At 35.8% G+C, this 26,188-nt stretch overlaps 1 pseudogene; it reads left to right on the forward strand.

Annotated features, from left to right (window-relative positions):
• The first annotated feature begins 1,363 nt into the window (after positions 1-1,363).
• Positions 1,364-26,112, forward strand: LOC125250341 (annotated as a pseudogene).
• Positions 26,113-26,188: the final 76 nt, after the last annotated feature.

The raw sequence follows: 26,188 nt of genomic DNA on the forward strand, positions 1-26,188 counted from the left end.
TAAATTTCTTTGAACAATGCAAAAGCTCTGAAATATCATCCTCCATCTCATATTTTTGTCCCCTCAGGGGCTCCATACTACGAAGAATAGCCTTCATTGTGTTTTTGATGTGGTTTTGTTTGTTCAGTGAACATTTCAATCTGCAGTAAGTTCATGATCGAGGATCAGAGTCACATGTTTGCATTATTCTGTTTTGTCTTAACTTTTACACCACCTGTGACACATTACAACATTCGCACCACTGCTTTGAAATATGACATTTGCATGTTGTTTAACACTTCACATGGTCTATAAAACTTACATTTACGTCAATGGATTACAAACCTTAAAATAGAAGAGATAAAGCATGTGTACATCTGGGACAATGATATCAAAGTAAGTGGTGTGAGATTTATTAGGCTCTTTCTGACACCACATGTTCAACATTGCCATCTGCTGGCTCTTTTGAGGAACACATTTAGACTAAAATGATCCCAGTTTCAGCTCTTTAAGGTCACAGACTTTTTTTTCTTTTAAATAAAATAAATATGGTTTGCAGAAAAAGAGTGGATCTGAAAGAAGTAAATAACACACTGGAGAGAACAGCACCTGACATTAGAAATAATGCTCTAAAATGAGCAGCCAAACCTTTACATGCTTTAACAACAAGTTTTTGTTTTTAACGTCTTAGGAAAGAGGAATGTCAATTTGTACTAGAATAAACTGACATTTTAAAGTGAACATTAATTGTAAGTAAAGATGTTCTCAACTCCACTAGATCAAAACAGCTTCAAAATGAATCAAATATAAAATGCTTCCTCAGGTCAGATCAAGTAATATATAGTGTTTTTGGGTGATGAACAGTTCATTGATTGATGTCTGTAGGTGTCAACAACACTGTCTATGACATGCAGAAATCACATACTCTGGGTGCCTTATAAACATGTTAAGATTATATATATAAAATTAAAAATTCAACATAGATATTCCATATTTTTATAGAGAGCCTGTCTTTAGAGGCTGTCAAAAATTTGGACACAAGAATTTCCTAATGAATTTCCTGTTTTTTTTTTTTTTTTTTTTTTTTTTTTTTGCTTGTTTGGTTGAAAGTAAAAAATAATAACTGAAAACAAAGAAACAATGGTGCTCGACCATTAGTGCTCCAGCCCTCGAGCCTCCACGGGATCGGCGCCTAACACAACATATAGCTGAACAACTAGGCAATGACTGTTGACAAGGACAAATGTATAGTACAAAGCACAAAGCAGTCGACTTATTTTTGGCAGAAATGAAACCCCATACCGCTGAAACGAGCGAGGATATCATTTCATTTGATTCAGTTCCTCCCTCCTCGCGTCTTTTCCTTGAGTCCTTTCCTTATTATCCTGAAGGGGTGGAGCGAGGAAAGGAAGCGAGGAAAGGAAACGAGGATAAAATTTTCCGTTATTTTAGTGCATCGTCCGGGTATTTAAAGTGTACTTTTTCTTTTTGGAGTTTTTATAGTGAACACACTACTTGCACTATTAATAGGCCTACTTAAAAACGTTATAGAATAAGTGCGCGAATTGGGACACACATTTGATCGATGCGATGTTCCAGAAAACATTCCCAATGATAACCAAATCAATCACTCGCGGTCATTTATGAATATTTAATCCACAATCCATCGATCAGAAAGAGATTTTGAGAACGACGCGCGCTGACAGACGAGAGAAGGCCGTAAAAGAGGAAGTTTATATAAAATGCTTATAATCTCTCTTCTTAGTGGACAAGACTTCAAGAAAGTAAGTGAGGGTGGGGTGGGGGGGGGGGGGGGTGTTTTTCAATAACCCTCAATAATCAACTTATTGAGAAAGCGTTATTGAAAACGAATATGATTCTGAAGGTTTCCACTTCCGTTTTAGGCTGTTGATTTTGTGATGCGAAATCGAAAGTATTTTTGATCGAGATATTTACAGTAGATGAAGCCTGACGTGAATGTGTCAAAGAACACAAATCTGTTATTATTAAATTGAATATTTCAGTTCATATATAATAATTATGATTATTTATACAATATGACCATAATAATTCAGGTTACTTTTACTCAACTTTTTTTCAATTGATTCTAAAATAATTATGAATTCAACCATCACTGTGAACTTGAAGTAATGATTAAATGACAAACAATTCAACAATTAATAAAAATTGGGTAAATATGATTGTAAAATGATATTCAACTGCAATAGAGAATATAACATATTTGGTTCAGTTTTCCAGCACAGTGTAAATTTCTATTCCCCAGTGAATTCATTAATCAGTTTAATCAGTTAAACTCATTAAACAATCTGAAATTATTAAGACCATTCAGTTATTTTACATGACAATATTTTGTAACTCACTTTATTTTAACATTGTTTTTGCTGTTGTGTCTAACTCATCATTCTTCATTATTTTCATGTTCTTCATCTCTGTAAAATCTTGTCATTTCCAGGTCCTGCTGAACGATTGATTGTTTTCTCAAACCAGTGCTGATCAGAGGAGCGAGGAAAGGACTCTCTCTCTAAGATGAGTCTCTCAGAGAAACACAGGTAACACTGCGTCTGTTTCACACCATCATTTTAAACTCTACTGGAGTTTGTTTTTTCCTGTGAATAACAAAACTTTAAACATTGTTTTATATTTCTTCAATTTTGAACTTCTTAAATTAACTCTGACATTGTCTATAAAACCTCATTTGTCACAGGACTCTATAGACAATATCACAGTTCTAGTTGCGAACGCACTGAATTAGTCCAAATACATGACTTTGATTTTTAGATCATAATATTATTGACAGACATTAGAAAACAACTAAACACTTAATTTATTCGAAGTATGCGAACAAATCTTTGTCACAGACATTTCTGCTCTCCATTTCTGTTCATTAAAAAAACTTGACTTGTTCTCTTAAATTGTTCAACTATTTTTAACATATTTAATCTCACTCATGTACATTAAAGAAATCATTAAACTAATGTAAGCCAGTTAAATCGATAACTGTAAATTGCATGAGTGTGTGCATTTCTGTGGAGGATTAGATAAAGACACGGATGTGTTTCAGACACAGTTGAACCTCCTTTACTAAAGTGTTTTTCTCTCTGTTCTTTGTGTCATTAGTGTAAGATCAGGATCACATGTGTCCAGCTCTGTGTCTCTGAAGAGTGATCGGTCAAGAGATGAAGTACCACCAGACCTCAGTGGGGAAAAACCATCATCTAATAAAAGGTCTTTTGTGTGTTTATGTTATAGTGTTGCATTATTTTTCCACAGAGGTGTATGTGATTGAACTTGACTGAATAAAACAATAATTCAATTCAATTCTCATTTATTTGCATAGCACTTTTCACGATACATATCGTTTCAAAGCAGCTTCACATGGAGTGCATGTCAACATTACAATTTAGAGTGATCTGTTATCAGAGTCGAATTTGTCCAAATTATGTAATTTCAGAAATGTACATATATAATCACGCAGTTAGTTAACAATGTAAAAATGTAGGCTATATTTATTTTACAGTCATTGTTGGCAAATTAATTTAAAGTAGAAACAATGAGCTCATAGAAGTAATGCATACATGTTGTTAACAATAATTAGAATATATAGAAATTTTCCGTCTCTTCACAGGTGTTGGTAATCTGAAGTCTTCACAAGTCACAATAAAACTCAATTCCTGGGAACCAATCATGAAACATTTTTAGATCAAATATATTTATTTATGTTTTCAAGTTATCAATTTTTCATGGCTAATGTTTTTTTTTCTAACTTTCTGTAATATTTTGCCTAGAAAATCAGTATTTTATTTTATTGTATTTATTTGTTTACAGGCTTCAATATGAGACATTAGACTCAGACGTTCAGACTCACAGGAAAAAGAAATTCAAAGACGATCTCCTGTGGATCTTCCAGGTAGGAAAACACATTTTCATAAATGTTTAATATTTATAATAAACAAATATTATTTGTTATTGAACAAAGAAATTTTATTCAATTGCGCTTAATAACTTAATTTTCTTTTTAAGCACACTTTTTTTTTCTATTTCTGAAAAATAACAGCTGGTTAGCATGTTTGGATATTTTTTTGTTATAATTATTGAATAAATAGTGTTGACCAAATGTAGATGTACAATTTGGTTTAAATTGTGTTATTCTTTTTTCTTACTTTTGTTTGTAGGATCTTGAGATGAAAATAATCACATTTCTGAAAAAAGAGCTGGAAAAGTTTAAGAAAATATTACAAAATGAGAACACAGAAACCTTTGTGAAGGACTTTAATGAAAATAGATGCAGTATCAAAGAAGCAGCTCTTGATCTCACACTACATTACCTGAGAGAGATGAAGCAAGATGAAGCTGCTGATGCTCTAGAAGGTCAGAGACTCATGACCATCTGTCAGATTGTGACTTATTAATGTAGACTATCTATAAAACTATAAATTAAGAACTAAAGCGATCTACTTTTTGTTCCTGTGTTTAGATGAGCTGTTCTTCATTCATCAGCTAAAATGTGGCCTAAAGAAGAAGTATCAATGTGTGTTTGAAGGAATTGCGAAGCATGGAGACTCCATACTTCTGAATAACATCTACACAGATCTCTATATCACTCAGGGTTTCAGTGAACAGGTCAATACTGAACATGAGGTCAGACAGATTGAAGTTGCTTCCAGGCGTCATGAATCTCAAGAGATTCAGGTTAAATGCACAAATTTATTTGAAGCTCCTGAACAAGACGAGGAGAGCCGAACTGTTCTGACAAAAGGAGTCGCTGGCATCGGAAAATCAGTCTCTGTGCAAAAGTTTGTTCTGGACTGGGCTGAAGGAAAAGAAAATCAAGATATCAGCTTCATATTTCCTCTTCCATTCAGAGAGATGAACTTAAAGGAGAAAGAAAAACTAAGTTTGATGGACCTTATAACTCTTTTTTTCCCAGAGACAAAAGGACTGAACCTTACAAGAAGGAAATCAATTCAAAGTCCTGTTCATCCTTGATGGATTGGACGAATGTCGCCTTCCTCTGAAGTTTGATTCGTAATGAGACGTGGAGTGATGTATCGTCACCAGCCTCTCTGGATGTTCTCCTAACGAACCTCATGAAGGGAAATCTGCTTCCTTCTGCTCTCATCTGGATCACCACCAGATCAGCAGCTGCCAGTAAGATTCCTCCTGACTGTATCGACCGGCTGACAGAGATACGAGGATTCAGTGATGCACAAAAGGAAGAGTACTTCAAAAAAAGATTCACAGATCAGAATCAGGCCAAAACAATCATTGATCATGTTAAAAAATCAAAGAGTCTCTTTATCATGTGCCACATCCCAGTCTTCTGCTGGATTTCAGCCACTGTTCTCCAGAACATTCTGGTGGAGAAAATAAATAATGATGTGAAAAGCAATCAGGCTGATGAGATCTCTAAAACACTACAGGAATCAAATACTGAAGACACTCCCAAGACTCTGACACAAATGTACACACACTTTCTCCGCTTTCAGATCCAGCAGAGCCGCCGAAAGTATGATGGAGAATACGCAGCAGATGTTTCCTGGGATAAAGATGCCATCCTTTCACTGGGGAAACTGGCATTTCATCAGCTGGAAAGAAACAACGTGATCTTCTATGACACAGACCTGGAAGCCTGTGGTATTGACGTCTATAAGGCATCAGTGTACTCAGGCATGTGTACCCAGATCTTTAAGGAGGAAACAGGGGATGTACTGCTTTGTTCACTTGAACATTCAAGAGTTTATTGCAGCCCTTTATGCACATCTGTTTTTAGACATCAACAAGAAAAGTGTGTTTGTTTGTGAGTCTACAGAACAGGAAAACAAAAATGAAACCATGATTGATTTTCTCAAGACTGCAGTGGACGAGGCGCTCAAGAGTGACAATGGACACCTGGACCTTTTCCTTCGCTTCCTCCTCGGTCTGTCACTCCAGTCCAATCGACGACTCTTACGGGGTCTGTTGACACAGCGAGACGCCAATGACCAGAGCAACAAGGAAATAGTTCAGTACATCAAGCAGAAATTAGAAGATAATTTGTCTGCAGAGAGATCCATCAATCTGTTCTACTGTCTGAATGAACTGAACGACCAAACTCTGGTGAAGGAGATTCAGACCCACCTTAGCAAAGGAAGTCTCTCATCTGGTGACCTTTCACCTGCCCAGTGGTCTGCTTTGGTCTTTGTGTTGTTGACATCAGAGGAAGAGCTGGAGGAGTTTGAGCTTCAGAAATTCAAGAAATCAGACGAGTGTCTCATTAGATTATCGGCGGTCATCAAAACCTCCAGAAGAGCTCTGTAAGTCAATTAATATGTTTCGTCATGTTTAGCTCTCATCTGAAAAATGCATTTATCTACATTATTCTATAGTGATTCCCCATCATGAACATGAACTTAAAGCTGCAATATGTAATATTTTTGCAGTAAAATATCCCAAAACCACTGAGCCAGTGTTATATTTTATTCAGTTGAGTACTTACAATATCCCAAATGTTTCCAAATACTTGTAATGAGAATCATGAGAAAATTGCTATTTTAACCAGGGTTCCGGGACGAGTGAGGAGTCGCCTGTCAGTGGCGTCATATCTGCGTTACCCTCTGTTTCCGGTTTTATTTTGCAGAAACCATGGAAACACCAAAGACGCTTTAATATATTACTTGTTTTATTAGACAAGGAAACAACTATTTTGATATATTTATAGACAGAAAACTAATCATTGTTATATAGCTCAACACGTTTAGTCTTATTGTTTAAATCTAATTTTCTTGATTTTTTTGCGAGTACCATGCTTTACCATGTCTCCGAGAAAAACACTATTTTGTCAAGTGGCTAACATACCATAATCAGATGCAGCTTTATTTTTAGTAACAGTAATACAGCATTTTCTCCATCATACAATATGTTTTCAAAATAATTGCATGCCATTTATCAAAACAAGCCCATCCAGCATTTAATATGATATTCTAAAATCTTACTGCGGCTTGCAACAAGTGTCTCACAGCAGCTGCTGAATGAATGCACAGAAAGTTATTCAACACGCTCAAATGTATGTAATATGATAAACAGAGCTGCATTACCTCATACTCATGACCGGAAAAGCAGAAGCGGCGCCAGCGACTGTGACATAATAAAAGTTCCACTGCTCGCAAAGCGTGTGTTGCGTTCGTCTCTCATTAACAATCGCTCCAGCTGACCTCGTTCAGCTCCCAACAACACTCTGTCCTGCTCTGCTTCATACTACGGCAATGTTAATAATCTCATCCATGAACATGATTTCTGCCCGAGTCCTATCCCTATTCTTTTCCACCAGCTGTGATGTGAAGACCACATGTCCTAAAATTCCTCGCTCAAACTTGGCGACATCAAGCTACGCCTTTGTTTTGAATAGGTCGACCTTTAGCGGACGAAAACCTACATATTGCACTTTCAATCCTGTAAAGCATGACATATGAAATAATAGTCTGAAAATTTTTTTTTTAATGGTGACAGTTTATCATACCTTTTAGATAAAATATAAAATAACATAAATATTTGCATATTTGTTTTGGATCAAAACAAACATGATTATGGATGCCACGATTTCGTAATCGTTCAAAGGAGCGATTACAAGGAAAAATATTCCCTTACGTTATTCTGTGTGTTTAAGAGGTGTGTTTAAAGCATGTTACATTGTGAGAGGCAAAAACAGTGATAGGACCTTAACATTACTCAAAGGAGAAAATCCAGCATGACTTTGAGCAGACCAAGCAAATCATGGCTATGTATTTCTGCTAAGCTAGCAACATTGGGCATTAACCACACGGCTAAAGCTGATACTTTTTTTACATATACTGTCTACTTGCTTTGTATAACATTTCTATCAAATAATGTATTAGACAGGACTGTTAAACAGATAGTAAACTGATGAAGATGGAGAATGCGAGCATTGTGTGCTCAGAATTTGTCTGAACTGTTCTGTGTGCCGTCAAAATAAAAGTACCAACAACGAGCGCAGTTTATGTCACTTCAGGCCCTAGGGGAACATTAATTCCTGGGGAAACAACACTGGTGGCTAATTCCTATATCTAAGTTCCAAGAACACCCTGATGCATAATCTTTATTATTATGTCATGCATATGTTGACGTTTTTTTATTATTATTATTTGAAGAAACCAAACCAATGTATAGTTGACATTTGATGTTTAATGCTATAGAAAAACACAAAATTTCAGGAAGAATGTTTTATACGGCATGCAGTTGTATAAAGCTATTTAATGTCATTCAATGTAAATTGTGATAATTGTAATTAATAATCGCAATTACAAGTTCAATTTCAATTGACAATTATGATTTTTGTCATAATCATGCAGCCCTACAACAACCCAAACTCCATCAGGTGGCAGAAACAAAGAAAAATCCTTGGGAGAAACCAGGCTCAGCTATAAAAAACTATAAATCTTAACACTCTTAACTTTTTCCAATCATGCTTCATTCTATATATGACACTTGTCACTGAATAAAAGATACTAATGTACAAGAAATACCAGTTTTTGAAGAGTGATGTTAGTTTAGCTCAGCCTCTTTACTGTTTATATGCTGTTTGTGTTAAAAAAAAAAAATTATATATTTATATATACAAAAATATATTGTAAATGTTCCATCTAATTCTGTGATGTGATTTATTTCCTTTGTAGGTTAAATGATTGTAACTTAACAGACAAAAGCTGTTCAGTTCTGGCTGCAGTTCTTGGATCAGATTCAAATGTGAAAGAGCTGAACATGAACAATAATAATCTGCAGGATTCAGGAGTGAAGCTTCTCTGCACTGGACTGAAGAATTTGAAGTGTAAATTGGAGATACTGAGGTAAGTTGCGCCACAGGAGTCACATGACGAGAGTGAGGTGCAACGATTGACAGGACGATGCTGGTGGCAAAAGCACAAGAAAACTTTATTAATAAAAGGTGCATCTGTCAACCCTAGAGGGTCAATCCAGTAAATGTGAATCTTGAGTTATAAATAACAAAACTTCTTAGGTTCTCAGATTTAAGTAATCTTAGCTTTACATAAATCATTAAGGGCCCTATCATACACCCGACGCAATGCGGCGTCAGGCACTATGCACATGTTGTTTGCTAGTTTCAACCCGACGCAGTTATCATTTTAACAACCTGTGCCACATTTTTTAAATAGCAAATGCATATGTGCCCATTTGTGCACCCATGGGCGTGCTGATCTGAAAATTAGGTGTGTTCAGGCGCATTGTTGGCACATTACTATTTTGAGGCAATTGAAATAGACTGCGCCATTAACCAACTGAAACCTGGTCTAAAGTCAATGGTGCAATATTTTTGTTATTTAAAGAACGCATTAGTATTATGTGCCTATAGGCGGGTGCACAATGCGCATACACATTGTGTACAAAATAAGAGTCTGTGTTTACGTAATATATGTGATTGTTTTGTGTATAATTATTATGTATATATAAATACACACACATACATGTATATATTTAAGATATATATATATATATATATATATATATATATATATATATATCTTTTATATTTATATTATATATAAATGTAAATATTTTTTGTTGAAATTTAATATATTTTTCTTAAATATATACATGAGCGTATATTTATTTATATATACATAATAATAATACACAAAACAAACACACATATATTACATAAACACAGACTCTTATTTTGTTCTCAATTATCATATTATATACCAGTTATCACTGTAAAGTTGCTTTGACACAATCTGCATTGTAAAAAGCGCTATATAAATAAAGGTGACCTGACTTGACTTGACTTGACTTATCGTTGAACAGCCCTAATTGTGTGCATAAAGATAAAAATGCTTTGGTGGAATTCAGCTTTTCCCATAGATGGTCTGCTCTCGCGCTATAACCTTGTGCACGAGTAGATCTGTTTCCTCACTAGAAAACCGTTCAGTTTTTCCGCTTGCAAATTCTGCCTTGTAAATAGCGAATCTGGCATGGCACATGTGCAACTGGCTTTTAAAGGGAATGTGAGATGAGACTCTGATTGGTTTATTGCACGTTACACCCAAAAAACATACCAATTACTCATGAAGAGAATAGAGACAACCCTTTTGGACCATGCTCTGGGCGTTCCAACCATTTTTCCCATCATTAAACTAGCAAAAGTGGATTGGACATAACCTAAGCGCACTTGCACCGGGCGCTTTACACTAGCGCTTAGATTGTTAAAATAGGGCCCTAAAGATTTTATAGCAAAAAGATTTTTTGAGTTATATCAAAAGTCCTTTAACTTGCTATAAAAGTGTGAACTGTCTCATTTAATAGTCAGTGCAGTTAATTAAATTCAGTGATGTTGTTAAATATTAAGTGTCCCCAACTAAGCAAGCCAAAGGAAGCAGTGGCAAGAACCCAAACTCCATGCATGTGGTGATGCAAGATACCTGTGTCGTCTCATCATCTGAATTATTTAAACTTTTAAGCTGTGGCATGACAATATCACAATCAATGCAGCACATGCTCTTCTGGTCAGTAGGCATCGCTTTGTCACTGATGACATCTACACCACCAGCTCTCCATTGCTCTTTGTCTTTCAGAAGCTTGTGGCTGTGGTTGTGTTGCAGCCTCTTCCATCTCTTGCAGTTAATTATCTGTATATTCTTATTCGAATAAGTAAGGTTGTGCAAAAAAATGCAATTCATCCTCTGTGTCAAAATCTGCAGACATAGTTATGAACTGTTTTATATCGAGCATGCATCTTCCTCTGTTTGTAAATACAGCCCTGCGTTTCCGGGTCATATGTCAGAACACCAGCTCCTCCCAGGTGAAAAAAAGTACACTTCTATAATGTACTTAAAGTTCTCTATTTTCACGCACTAATTTTGTACTTAATATACAAAAAATTCTTCTTTAGTACTTCTTAAGATCATCTTAAGAACATCTAAGTGTACTCAACTGTGCTATTTTGAAACAGTATGAAATATGAACCAGTGTTAATTTCGTTGACGAATAATTTGTCTTAATTTTCGTCAACAACATTTTTTCAAGGACGAGAAGATGACTAAATAAAAATCCGTTTTGAATGACTAAAACTATGACTAAAATCTACTCTAATTTTCGTCAACGAATAAAAACGAGATGAAAATGTTAAAGAGGGACGATTTGGGAAGATATCCAGTCAGGACTGCTGCCTGTGTGGAAGATGCGCACATTTGAAGTGTACACTGCAAAAAATGCTGTTCTTACTTAGAGTTTTTGTCTTATTTCTAGTCAAAATATCTTAAAGTTCTTAAATCAAGAAGCATTTTCTTGACAAGTAAAAATTATTTTCTTGTTTTAAGAGAAAATAAGTCAAAATTAAGTGAGTTTTTCTTTAAAACAAGCAAAATAATCTGCCAGTGGGGTAAGTAATATAATCTTAATCCAAACTGAAAACAAGATTATATATCTTATTTTTGGTTTGACATAAGATTATTTTATAAAGACTAAGAACATTATTTGACGCATTAAATATATTTCACAAGTATAAGGGTTATTATATTTAACTAAATCTAAAACCATAAAAAATCTCCATTCCTTGAAATAAACGTTAACTGAAATAAAAAATATAGCCTATATATAAAAATGTAAACTTATTTTCTTTCATCTAGTTTCCAAGCTTTAGCTTAACCTCATGCATTAAACAAAAATAAAAATAATAACAAACAAAAAATAAACTATATAGACATTTAAAAGCAAAAACTAAAAAACAAACACCAAAAATTACTAAAACCTTTAATTAAATTTGCTATGGCGAGTAAAGTACAGTTGGTTGTCTTAAGTGAACAGAAACAGTTTGGAGAATAACAAATGTATATCAGTGTATTAGATCTGTGTATTGATAGAGAAATGCTTACTTAATGCATTAAAATTTAACTAATTTAGTCACCTAAATCTACTGTTGATTTAGTTGACTAAAATCTTTTGATATTTAGTCGACTAAAACTAGACTAAAACTAAAACAATTTCCGATGACTAAAATGTGACTAAAATTAAATGGCATTTTACTCAAAAGACTATGACTAAAACTAAATCAAAATTTGCTGTCAAAACTTAACACTGATATGAACTAAAATGTGCTTTTAATATACTATCTCTGTATTTTAAAAATATATTTAGTTACCACTTGTAGTACACTATGGGTTCAAATGCACAAATTTTTTGAATACAGAGATAGTATATTGTGGCGACCAGGGCGGGCGAGAGCCGTGAGGGAACGGCGCGAGGCCGGTGACGCAAGTGATAACAAGCATCACTGGGAGGCTCACCGGCCTTGAGTCTCTCACGGAGGAGCTCCGGGAGCATAAAAGGAGGAGCGACGACCGTGGAGGACGAGAGAGGACCAGGCCTGGACTTTATGTTATGTTTTATTATGTTTGTGTGGCTGGCAGACGTCCGCGAGGGTCTGCCGGCATTACTTTCGTTTTGTTCTTTGTTTATTTTATATTAAAGTTTGGTTCAACGTTCGCCGGTTCCCGCCTCCTTCTTCCCACATCTACTAACCTCGTTACATATAGTATATAGTATATAAAGTATATATATATAAAGGCACATTTTAGTTCATATTTCATACTGTCTCAAAATAGCACAGTTGAGTACACTTAGATGTTCTTAAGATTATCTTAAGAAGTACTAAAGAAGATTTTTTTAGTATATTAAGTACAAATTTAGTGCATGAAAATAGAGCACTTTAAGTATATTATAGAAATGTACTTTTTTTCACCTGGGCAGTGTCATCACTACATGCATGCATTGTAGTGCTCACATGAATGCGCTTCGGAGACTGATAAAGTAGAGAGGAAATTGTTTAATAAAGTCATTATTTTGTTTTTTAGGTGCACAAAAAGTATTCTCGTCACTTCATAATATTAAGGTTGAACCACTGTAGTCACATCTGTATTAAATATGTCATTAGTACCTTTCTGGGCATTGAAAGTGTAAATTAACTTGTTATCAATGGAGGCTTCACTGGAGCCATCGGAATTTTATCAAAAATATCTTAATTTGTGTTCTGAAGAGGAACAAAGGGCTTACGGGTGCGGAGCGACATGAGGGTGAGTAATTAATGACATAATTTTCAGGTGAACTAACCCTTTAATTATTTCCCTTGTAGGTTAAATGATTGTAACTTAACAGACAAAAGCTGTTCAGCTCTGGCTGCAGTTCTTGGATCAGATACCAATTTAAAAGAGCTGAACATGAACAATAATAATCTACAGGATTCAGGAGTGAAGCTGTTCTGCGCTGGTCTGAAGAATTTAAAGTGTAAATTGGCAGATACTGAGGTAAGTTGAGCCACAGGAGTCACATGACGAGAGTAAAGTGTGATGACAGAAAGGACAAGGCCAGTGGCCAAAGACAACTTTTGTTAATAAAAGTTGCATTTCTTTGTTTAATATAAGTAAGTTTGTTTTTGTTTTGTTATTGTTGTGTTTTCATTAAAAAAAATAATAACCAGAAGCTAAGCATTCATTTTGAAATCAAAAAATCTTTTTTTATTTGATACATCAGTCCTATTTTTTCTGTTGATAAATGTTTGATGTTTAATATAAGCCAGTTTGTAATTGTACTATTTATTGTTGTTGTTTTTTCCATTAAAAGTAATAATGAATCGACATGCGAGAGTGCTTTTACTGTAATTTAGGCACACGCTCATAATAGAAGCGACGCGGACTCTTACTGTAATTTAGGCACACGCTCATAATAGAAGCGACGCGGACTCTCATTTTTCCTGCCACCCTATATGCCGCGGCGAGATGTAAACATCTCAACTTTTCAGAATGCCACAAGCGCACCGCAGGTCATGTGACAAGGACCAACTTATAAGCTCCGGCCTTTCCGTAACAACATCGAAAGCTCAGCCAAACAGCTGATCATAGCTGTACAGGGCAGGTTTTTATTTCTTATCCCCATAAATATATCTAGTAGTAGAGCTAATGCAAGGACTACAAATCAAAAAATTTTCTTTTGCTGAAACTTCCTCGTCTTCATGGAGAGTGCAGTTCATGGTTGCATAGCAACAAGCGAAAGCGCTTTGGAAAGGAGGAGAAAGTGGCGTGGCTGCTTATGTGATGCTATGTGTGAATGGCCCTTTAGAACTGTGACTTTTTCTTTGCATATCAGACAGGTCCATTAAACTCCATGGAAAAAAAAAATACTGCAATGTCTATCTTTCTTGAAACTGTCTGTGTTCCTCATCCACTTTCCTTTTCGGTTTGGAAAAAAACATATTTTATTCGCACTTTGCAGCCAAACAACAAATAATCTACAAAAGCCCAGAACCAGCTCTCATCAAATCTGCCTGTGCACTTTTTTTTTATAGAATCATGTCATTCTTTTGGATATGGAATATGGTATGAGACAACTAGAGAATAATAATAATAATAATAATAATAATAATTTAGCCGGCCGGATTATGTTTTATTTTTTAGATCAGTTGCTGGATATAACTAGCAATAACTAGAAATGTTTGTTCATTCTTAATGTTGGCTACAGACATGTTACCCGATTAACTATTGAGAACATAGTAATGTTAAACGCTTCTTAGCGTACCATTATACTTGTTTAGAGAATCAAGAAGGATGTTTTCATTTACTATAGATTACAAACTGTGCTTAATTGGAAACCCAGTGTTATTTTTAGTTCTTACAAGCACTTAAATTGTGCTGTTTTGTTTAATGCAATTTATTATTTAGTCATTTAATCATTATTTACATACCTAGTGTTGAGTCTGAGTTCAGTTGATTCTGTTAGAGCTGGTAAATCTGCCACAGAAATGAAGCTGAAGATCTGGTAGATATCACTTATATAAAGCTTTTATGTGACATGATGAATGTATTTTGTGTATCTTTGATTCTGCTTTCAGCTTTGCAGCTAGTCTCAACAACACTTCCTGTAGTTTATGAGTGTTTTACACCACTGTGGAGGAATTTTGTCCTAATTTGTCCCACTTCTCCTTGCAAAGCTGGTTCAGCTCAGTGAAATTTGTAGCCTTTCCAGCATGAGCTTTGTTTCAAGACCTCCCACAGCATTATAATGGAGTTGAAGTCTGGACTTTAAATAGGCCATTCCCAAACTCTAATCTTCTCAATTGACAACCTTTTTCAATTTGCTTGTTGTGAATCATTCGGATCCAAGACTTTCACTGCTGTACAACTTCAGATAATTGAAATTGATATCTAACATTTTAAACTTTAAAGGATTCAGGATGCCTTTTGTTTGCCTCCATGTTCAGTTGTCAGTTTTTGCAACTAACTTTCAGTACATTTGTACAAAGAACTAAATAAAATTCACTTTAAGGATTTCTGTTGTTCAGGTTTAACTGATTAATCATCTGAATGTTTTCTTTCCTGTTCTAGACTCTTAACTGCAGTGTGACAGAAGAAGGTTATAAAGCTCTGGCTTCAGCTCTGAGATCAAACCCTTCACACCTGATAGAGCTGGATCTCACAGGAAATGATCCTGGACAATCAGGAGTGAAGGAGCTCAGTGATTTACTACAGGATCCAAACTGTCAGCTGAAGACACTGAGGTGAGATGGGATGAAATAATTAACAAAATGAGTTATATGCGCAATATTCAGGCTAAATAGTCATAACAAATATATTATCTTAGTTATACAATAAGCTGGACAGTTTGTTGCAACAAAATGATCAAGATCAGATCAGATGCTGTGGGTTCTGACATGATTGTTGATAACCGTCAACAGTTTAGTTGTGATTCAAGCTACAGGTCAAACAGACATTATGGGTCAGTATATGTGCTATTCTGGAGTATGGTATACCTTGATAATTAACATTCACAATTTTGTTTTTGTGCACACTTCTCATTAAAAATTCTAACTTTTCAAAATTGTTTTCTGAACACAAATGTTTTCCATCAAGTCCAGATTCACTGTATCTCTACAGCAGGTATATGAGTCTCCAGATGTTCACAAACATGCAGTTTCACAAGCCAGTTTTCTCTGCTGATGTTTCTCACTCCTGCTTAAAAGCCAGAAAGATCTCGAGGCCTTAATTTCACTCTCTGTATTCAAACTGAAAATCATGATCTAGTGAGCTTTTGCTCTTCTGCTCTGTGGGACGTTTCTGTTCTTATGAGTTTGCTTTAGGACTGAGTGTCGCTCAAGTTTCTTTTAAATAACACTATTATACTTTGTTTTCAAGTATTTATATATTTATTTGTGTATTTAAATGTTCAAAGAAAAGTGTGACATCTAAATAACTAACTAGAGCTTGTCTTTAGAACAATAATTCAGTTTATCTTATCAATCATGTTTGTAATGCAACAGACATTTATTTGAGAACTGAATTGACTCTTCTGCAGGTTTTTGAGTGGTGCTGCAGATGAAGCCTGTCAGTATGTGAAGAGAGTTGTGGGTAAAAACCCGTTACTCCAGAGAGAGCTGAATCTGAGTAGACATGAACTAGGAGACACACAAGTGAATCAGATCGCTGCTCTACTGCAGGATAAACACTGTCGACTCAACACACTGACGTGAGTATTGTTCATTTATTTAAAATATTACACTACTTTTAATTGTAATGTTACTGAATCTGATAATAATATTTCCTCGCATATTTCAGTCAGAGCGTATTTTTTCTCAGCTACAACAATATAAAGTGATAAAATTAAACAGGAAATTAAAAACATTTAAATGTGACATCAAGCTTTAAATATTGAATTAATAATTTAATTATTTCAGTTACTGTAGAGAGAGAACAATGATTTTCTTCCAGAGCTCAGAAAACTCTTCATATAAGTGAAAGATTGAAAAAACAGCTGCACTATAAACACAGAGATGTCTTTCCTAACTTTCACAGGTTAATTCTGTGTAAATTAAATATAACCACCAATACTATTTTCTAGTGATGTTACGTTCTGTGCCGAGGCTTCGGAGCGTGTCGAGAAATCCTGGAAGCTTTCAGTAAAGTGCGTATCGAGGCTTGTATCGCTTTAGATCAATGACGTCATTGATGACGTTCGAAGCCTTGCTTCCTCCTGACTGGTTCAGGATGTGGTTCCAATCTTGGCGCGACATTTTGACAGATATATAAGCGACCCATGGGATCCCCTCAGAATGTGTGGTTTTAGAATAATAATATCGCCCCTCCTGCCTATTATGACCAAATATTTATTTACACACATTTAATAGTCCCATTCATTTGAAGCCAATATGTTTATTACACAGTTATGTTATACAATTATTATATATCACCAGAAAATACACATTACATTCAAATAAATATATTAGTCTTTGTGGAAATTGATTTGTTCTTCACTGTTATTTCTAAGCCTTAACTGGCGCAAAATAAAGTGCATCACATGATCACATCAGGTCATCTGTAATGTATCTGCTTGCTTCACACTCTTTGACCACCAGGTGGTATTGTGAGCAAATGAAGCCTCGAGAAATGAACCCTTTTGTGAACCACCTGGCTGAAAAGCTTCAATGCTTCATGAGGCTTCATCTCGCCACCAATACTTTATTCAAATAAACATGCACAAAATTAAAATAACAAAGAAAGACTTCACTAAGGAACATGAACATAAACCTCACCAACAGCAGTTACAGAGAACAAAGACAGACTAAAGACAATGATAACATGAGGGCTATATATACACACAGACTCTAATGAACAAACAAGAAACACCTGAACATGATGAACCAATGAAAACATGACACATGAAACAAGGAACCAATCAGAACATGACACATGAACAGGGGGAGCACCTGACAAGATCACATGAGGAGCAACACTGTGAGAATTATACAAAATAAAAGACATGAAAATAAACTAAACTAAATCCAGAACAGACGTGACACTGCCTCACAGTGCAGCACTAAAGCAGATGAACCTTTTCCAAAACGTGTTTGATTGTCTTCTGCTTCAGGAAATACTTTATTCCTTAATCTGTTAATGTTAGTTTATACAGTTATTCATTGTTCATGTTTGTTCACAGTGGAGTAACTAATGTTAACAGAAATCTTTTGTGTTTAAAACTATATTAGTAAATGTTGAAACTTACATTAAGGTTATTAAATGCTGTACTAGTATTGTTCATCACTGTTTCATGTTAACTAATGTAGTTCATGTTTACTAATGAAAGATTATTGTAAAGTGTTAGTGAGTCGACAATGTGTCTGAAAACAACCGACATAAACACATTTGTCCCAGTGATCAAACCAAGGGTGACATTGACACGAAACAACCTTAAAGATGATATGAAATGAATGTGTAAACTAACAAATAGATTGATGATTTTAACCTTTATATTGTTACAATGTCGGTAATATATTTAATTGAGCAATGTGTGTCTTTCTCCATGTTACCTGCACCTGGATATCCCTGTTTATTTGTCAGCAAAAGTCTGCTGGATGAAGCTAAACATGTTAGTTGATCATCAGAGATCTGAGTCATTGTCTTTTCTCTTTCTGTCTGTATAGATGCAGTATTACAGAGGAACAGTGTGTCATCCTGACTTCAGCTCTGAAATCAAACCCGTCACACCTGAGAGAGCTGAACCTGTGGGGGAATGAACTAGGAGACTCTGGAGTGAAAAACCTCAGTGATCTACTGATGCACCCACAATTCAAGCTGGAGAAACTGTCATTATCATCATCAATTTTCACCCGGTTTGTATCATTATACTATATTTATATAGTTTAGTTTATTTTAAGTCAACAGGGCACAAGTCACATCATTTGTAGCGCTCCATCTCCATCTGAAGAAAGATTCAGAAATGGTATTAGTTAACAGGTTTGTATGTGTATCAATTAAAAGAGCATTAAACTTTGTGGCTGTAAAATAGATTCATATGCTGGAATCTGAGAAATCTTTGCTTTGAAACAAGACAGAAGTGAGAACAGACTAAAAAACAGTGTAACAAATTGTCATGAATGGCTGGTTGTAATGAAGCTCACGACGATGGAGAATACAATAACACTGTCTTTAATCACAAATCTAACATGTAGGAGAGATAAAACACAACTTTATATTAATCTAGAGTCATAAATTCACTTATTGTTGGGAGTGAGGATGGATCCAGACTTGGATTGTAACTAGTATCCACAAATGCTCCTGTCTTGGTTTGTTCGTTTATATCATTAAGTTTCCATGTTTTTGCTGGTTTATTAGTGACTGTATGACATTTATTCATGATTCATTTAACTCACACATGAACTGAACATGGATTTGAGTCATTTTCTCTTTCTGTCTTCAGCCTGAGTAGATGCAGTATGACAGAGGAACAGTGTGTCATCCTGACTTCAACTCTGAAATCAAACCCGTCACACCTGAGAGAGCTGAACCTGAGCAGGAATAAACTAGGAGACTCTGGAGTGAAAAGCCTCAGTGATCTACTGATGAACCCACAATTCAAGCTGGAGAAACTAGAGTTAGTATCATTATACTGTATTTACGTGTATGTTATTTTAAGTCAACAGGGCACAAGTCACATCATTTGTTGCGCTTATGACAAAACTCCTACTACTCTGGGTAAGAGGCTGTTATAAATCTGAATTTTGGGAGGACTCAATAACTAACAATAAACATAAATTAGACAGTTTGAAACCAAGCAATTAAGCGTCATGAATAGTTTATGTACCATATGAAAGTATAGCACCAAAAACCAACAACTGAACAAATAAACAAACAAAAATAACTAAATACCAAATCTTTGAATCAAATATAAATGAAAAATTCAGATAAGGAGTTATATTGGGAGTATGATGACTGCAAGACAATTTGTTAAAGATTGTCCGTTGATGAAATTGTTCCTTGTAGTTTGAGGTAAAGCAAAAATCCGTGCATGTAGAAAAATCCAAGAAGAAAAATAATCCCCCCAAAATCCATTAAAAAAAAAAAAATCACATAGAAAGAAGTTGATCTTAATCCTTGTGTGCAAAATCCCACAAGCGATGCCAACAAAGTTCAGGATAGAACAGAAAACCACTTGATCTCTGCTTCCAATGAATTACACCATAATTCACATACAATGTTCAAGGAGTCCTTCTATAAACACAATGAACAAACATTAGAAAAATGGCATGATCGCAAGCACAAACGCAAATAGCTATGAAAACACATAAAATAACATCAGAAAACACATTGCTGGAAATACCCTGCACAGATAAAACAAAATAATATCTTACTTTGATTGAGCAGGAAACCAAAAGTTTCTCAATCAGGACATCTTGACTTGAGACGATGCAGCAGGTAAGCCATGCTTCCCTCTGCTCAAACAAATATGTCTTCTTCTAATACGTACCTTGATTTATACCCCATACTTGAGTATACTAGCGCCCCCCTTTTGGTATGTAGTAGCAAACCATAACAGACTTGTGTCTGTTATACGCTGCATCTCCATCTGAAGAAAGATTCAGAAATGGTTTTAGTTAAAGGATTAGTTCGCTTTCAAATGAAAATCAGCCCAAGCTTTACTCACCCTCAAGCCATCCTTGGTCTAAATAATTACAGTAAATGGGATCAATGAGTATGAGCTGAAGAAAGAAGATCTATCTATCTATCTATCTATCTATCTATCTATCTACTCTGAAAAATCTCATTGGCCACGTTCACACTGCAGCTAAATTCGGTTGTCAGTTCACCTTTTAGTGCTTAATCGCGTTCTGTACACACACAGTTCAGTAAAATACGGGAGTGACAACCGCATTTACAGAAATCCTATGCAGTGTACGGAACCGAACTCAACTGGTTTAATGACGTTAACATGCATCTGAGATGTGTCTCTTCTGTATGTGCGGTGAATCATAGGGAAAACACGAGCCTTTACTCATTCGTGTTGCCAGATCTTGCTAGAAAAAACAGCGAACAAAAATAAGGCCATAATAAACCTAAATAAATCCAAATGCTTTATACTGAAAATAAGACCAAAATATCATGATTCATGTCTGCTCACTTTAATAACTCAATAAACTTGTTCGCTTTATGAGACGAGCTTAAACAACAAGCCCAAATACGCTTATAATGAGTGACCATGGCAACACAGAAAGAGCGCGCTCTGTGTGAAACAGGCTGTAGCAAACAAAACACGACGCCTCCGTCGACTGTGTTAGTGTGTTTAGTTAAATTGCTGAAAATAACGAGTGTTTTGTCACTGTAATATTACTTTGGTCACAATAACGGATAACAAACACGAGAGACGCCAGCTCGTCGCTATGGTTTCCAAGCTGTCAATCATCGCATTTTCGAGAGTGAGTCGTGTTCCGTACACGCATGTAATGATAATTTAGAAGATTCACTCCCACATTTAAATGCGGTCATCACTCCTGAAACTTACTGTGTGTACGTGCCCATTGACTCTCATTGATGAATGTTCAGATGAGTTAAAACTGTTCAAACTCCAATTGTCGAAATTCAGATTTAAACACACTGAAGCCCATTAGACTCAATTAAACTGACATTCTGTGTACTATTTCTAATCCACTGAAACTCATTCAAACTCATTTAATCTCTATCTATCTATCTATCTATCTACAGTATCTATCTACAGTATCTATCTATCTATCTATCTATCTATCAAACTAAATCTATCTATCAAACTAAATCTATTTATCTATCTATCTATCTATCTATCTATCTATCTATTAGGGCTGCACGATTAATCGCATGCGATTGCCACGCGCATTTCGTCAGTAAAGCCGGTTCCCTGATTACCGCTAAATCGTCATCACCTGCTTTCAAATGGAGCGGCATTTAATAGACAGAGCCGTAGATCACTGACAAGCCACGCAATACCGCGTTCATTATCGCAGATGAATCGCCTTCGATAAATAACGATATTGCGTGGCTTGTCAGTGATCTACAGCTCTGTCTATTAAATGCCGCTCCATTTGAAAGCAGGTGATGGCGATTTAGCGGCAATCAGGGAACCGGCTTTACTGACGAAATGCGCGTGACAAACGCATGCGATTAATCGTGCAGCCCTACTATCTATCTCATAGCAACCACCCAGAATACCCTAGAAACTGCATAGCAACCACACAGAACACCATGGCAAATGCATAGCAACTACGCAGAACACTATAGCAAGCCCCCAGAATACCCTAACAACCGCATAGGAACACCCTAGCAACCACTCAGAATACCTTAGCAACCACATAGCAACACCTTTGCACCCACTCAGAATACCCTAGCAACCACATAGCAACACCTTATGAACCACTCAGAGTACCTTAGCAACAGCATAGCAACACCTTAGCAACTACCCCAAGTTCACACATGAACTGAACATGGATTTGAGTCATTTTCTCTTTCTTCAGTCTGAGTTACTGCAGTATTACAGAGAAACAGTGTGTCATCCTGACTTCAGCTCTGAAATCAAACCTGTCACACCTGAGAGATCTGAACCTGAGCTGGAATGAACTAGGAAACTCAGGAGTGAAGCACCTATGTGATGTACTGAAGGATTCACACTGTAAACTGGAGAGATTGAGGTCAGTAACATTCTTCACTTACAATAATCAAAATGCTTAAAATCACTTTAACAGTTTAAACTAAAACACTTTATACTCAATATCTCACAATGAATCTGAGTTCACATTATATTTGTGCAAAATTCTTCACCTTAATGATTTGTTTGTAAGATAATCACTCTTCTTCTGTTTGTGTCTTTCTAGTCTACGGCGCTGTGGCATTACAGATGTTTCTTCTTTTACTCAGTCTTTGACTAACTCAAAAGCACTGCAGTTTTTAAAAGAGCTTGATCTGAGTAAGAATAAGATCAGAGACTCAAAGCGGCGGCTCAGAGACGTGTTACGAGACTCAAAGTGTATCCTGAGGTGAGGAAACATCACTGTGATATTAAAGATATCTTCATTTACCTCTGATATGTGAACAAACCTTTCAAATATTCCTTAAAGGAAATTATCATTAATCTTTATTGCAACAAATTTTTTGTGTGAGAAAAAATGTGAAGTTATTAAAATGTTCAGCACAAAGGAGGAAAGAGAACAAAAGCACACTGTCACAGCTTTATTCAACAACACCTGCTTTATTAACTGTGTCAGTAGTGAATCATTTCAGTTTGAAAATAGACTTGTTCAGATTGTAGGAAAACGCTGCACTCCTGCTAAAATCAGTGCGTTCAGCTTCAGCTCACAGCCGTCCAGCCTCACATGAGAAATGTCTCTGTCTCTAGTGTGTTTTTACTTTGACAAGCAACACGTCACACTACTTTACACTCACTTTACCTTCAGTTATTTACTAAGAGCCCTACAAACATGTTTAAACTAGAGGACAAACGGCTTTAACTAAAGGATTGTTTTAATTCAGAATATCATTTGTATTTGCTCCTGTGGTTTATTCCATACGCCGTACACTCATTAGTTTCTTCTTTACAGTCACTCAATAGGAGTCACACCAACACTAACACACAAACATCTCAACGTGATTTTTGTTTTAATGTATTATATTTAACACTCTGAGGTCTGAAGGTATCGCCGGCGATACCACCGTGGTTTTTTCTTATCAGTGTGAAAGAGACTCAAAATACTCCGTCAATGTTGCACATACAATTAAGAGTTATACACCATTTTAATCTGTGGAATATCTTCTTTCATTTGTGTACACTCAGAGTAAAAACAAAATGTTGTGCTCTTTGTAAAATAAAGAAAACTAACATGATGCGTGATCTCTCGTCTCCCTCTGAACGAACTCCAATCTGATAGTTCTCAGAAAATGAACTGTAACTTAGTGAATACTAATGACAAAAAAATTACACTTATGTCTAAAAAAACGTTAAGATGTCAGGTTTTAAAATATACAAGTCAAATCGAAAACAAACCTTCTGTGTTTATGTAATCTGTATGAAAAGAGAGCCATGTCAGAAGTCTGTGATTCAGCTCATTATCCGCTAATGCGGCCACGCCCACGGAGCCAGCGCTATTCAGACACAAATTCAGTCAATACATGCATACATCATCTCAATCGTGTATTTATTGTCTTCAAAAGTGTTTTGAATAGCCATATTTAGCGATCTCTTGCCTCTGTTAGTTCCTTGATTGTCACATGATATTTCTCTTCTTTTACTGAGGCATTTGTGGACAAAAGGGGCAAAGTGCCCTCCGGCTGCAAATGAATTAAAAACACAGCATCCAGCGCTCATAATAATGACAATAAATATAGAATAATAAATATTACTCCTCTGTATAGAAAATTGATATAAACATATGAGAATCCATCAATATTTCTCCAAATGTGTATGTTTTTAAGCATATTAAGAAATTATGGTCAATATAAGATTTTAAGAGTCAAAATGTGAAGCTTGAGTCTTAGATCTTTTTAATGATGTATAGTTTGTCAACTGCATATCAACATTTAGGCTCTATAATATAACAAATATAGTAGCCTATATGAAATGCCCTAGAGGTAGGAATGTTCAGACGCTTTGCATCACAGAAATACATTATATTTTAAAGTATATTAAAATAGAAAACCATTATTTGGTTAGAGACTTGAGACTTCTTTTAAAAACATTATAATGGCATTATAATGTGTTCAATCTTTTGACTGGTACTGTAATTTAACATAGGCCTATTCAAAATTTTCTTCATATCATGTGCAATAATACGTGCATGCATGAGATCACAAAAATCATGTTTTTTTTTTGTCCTGAGTGGACTTTAATCCTGTTATCAGCATGATCACAGAGGGTTTTTTCACAGCCTACCTGACTGAAAGGCCTCATTAATATGCAAGTCATTTCAGGTCATTATTATTCAATCCTTTTGTCTTCTCAGGTGAGAATCACCCATTATACATGAGGATTCCCGCCTCCTCGCATACTGTGTTTCTTGACCAAAAGTGTCTTAGAAAATTTAAATCTCTCTATTGTTTTATATGAAGGAGTAGGAAGGATAATTTTTACTTCATTCTGAAGCAAAAACTCTAGTCTACAACCTCCAATACCTAGAAGTCTTATGAACACAGATTTAATATACTTTTTTTGGCCTTATTTCAGTGACTTAAGTTTTTTGTTTTTTCAATAACCACGCATAAACGTTATTCCTTCAAAAACACAAACATGTACATATATGTTACTCACATATTACTGTAGCCTAGTTTGTGCTGAATACAGTGTAATGACACTTTTTCCATTAATATGTTTATGAACAACTGAAAAAAGCACAAATGTCAGGGCATGTCAAAACTTCTCCAGGGCCCCAAAAATCCTCAGACCCCTGAGGGTTAAAACACAAATATCTCTGTAAGATCATGTAAAGTCAAAACGTATTTTTTACTCAAAAACAGTAATTGAAATATAGTAACTAATTTGCACGTTGTTCCACTGAACACTGATAGTTTTCTCTTCTTTTTCACCTTACAGAGTAATTTATCAATCTCCAAAAGTCTCTGAACAAGTTCAATCACCAAAGGTCTCTGATGGATGCTTAATATTATAGTTTGAAATCATCATGAGAGGAGCAGAAATCATCAGGTGATCCACAGAAGAGTCTCACTACTGTGTCTACAAGGAGCAATAAATGTGTGATTAATGTATAAATTTGTTTCATACAGATGGAAGAGACTCAGACTTTACAATGAAATAAAGCAGCATGTGTGTTAGAAACATGTGATATTGAATGATTAATGTTGCTTTTGTCATGAATACGGCTCCCGCGGCTCTTCATCCCGGCCGCCGGAGGGAGCCGTCACCGGAATATTGACTTGCTCTCATTTGGACTACAATTCCCATGGGCCCTCATTCCTGGGACTGATTGCGCACACACCTGCATCACATCACACTCACTCCATAAAACACTCACACACACATCCATGCACCGCGAAGTCTTGATTTGCTTTGGTGATCATTTCTAAGCGTTTTCTTGTGGACTGTTAACCTGTTATCGATTGGACTGCCTTACCTCTGAGAACCTTTGCTGCCGACCCTGATCTCTGCCTGTTTCCTGGACTCTGTTTGCTTGCCGCCTGCCACGATCCCTACCTGTTGTAAGACCTTGTTTCATTGCCGCCTGTCTCGACCCAAGCCTGTCCCTGATTACGTTACTGTCTTGTCCCTGTTTGCATTGTGCTACCTTGTCTTAATAAAGACGCTGCAAATGGATCCTCACGCTGTTGACACATCATTACAGAAGACTTCGCCCTCAAACGATCCAGCAGCCCTCATGCAAATCTCCACC

The sequence above is a fragment of the Megalobrama amblycephala genome, linkage group LG17, assembly GCF_018812025.1.
Source record: "Megalobrama amblycephala isolate DHTTF-2021 linkage group LG17, ASM1881202v1, whole genome shotgun sequence".
Lineage (NCBI taxonomy): Eukaryota > Metazoa > Chordata > Actinopteri > Cypriniformes > Xenocyprididae > Megalobrama > Megalobrama amblycephala.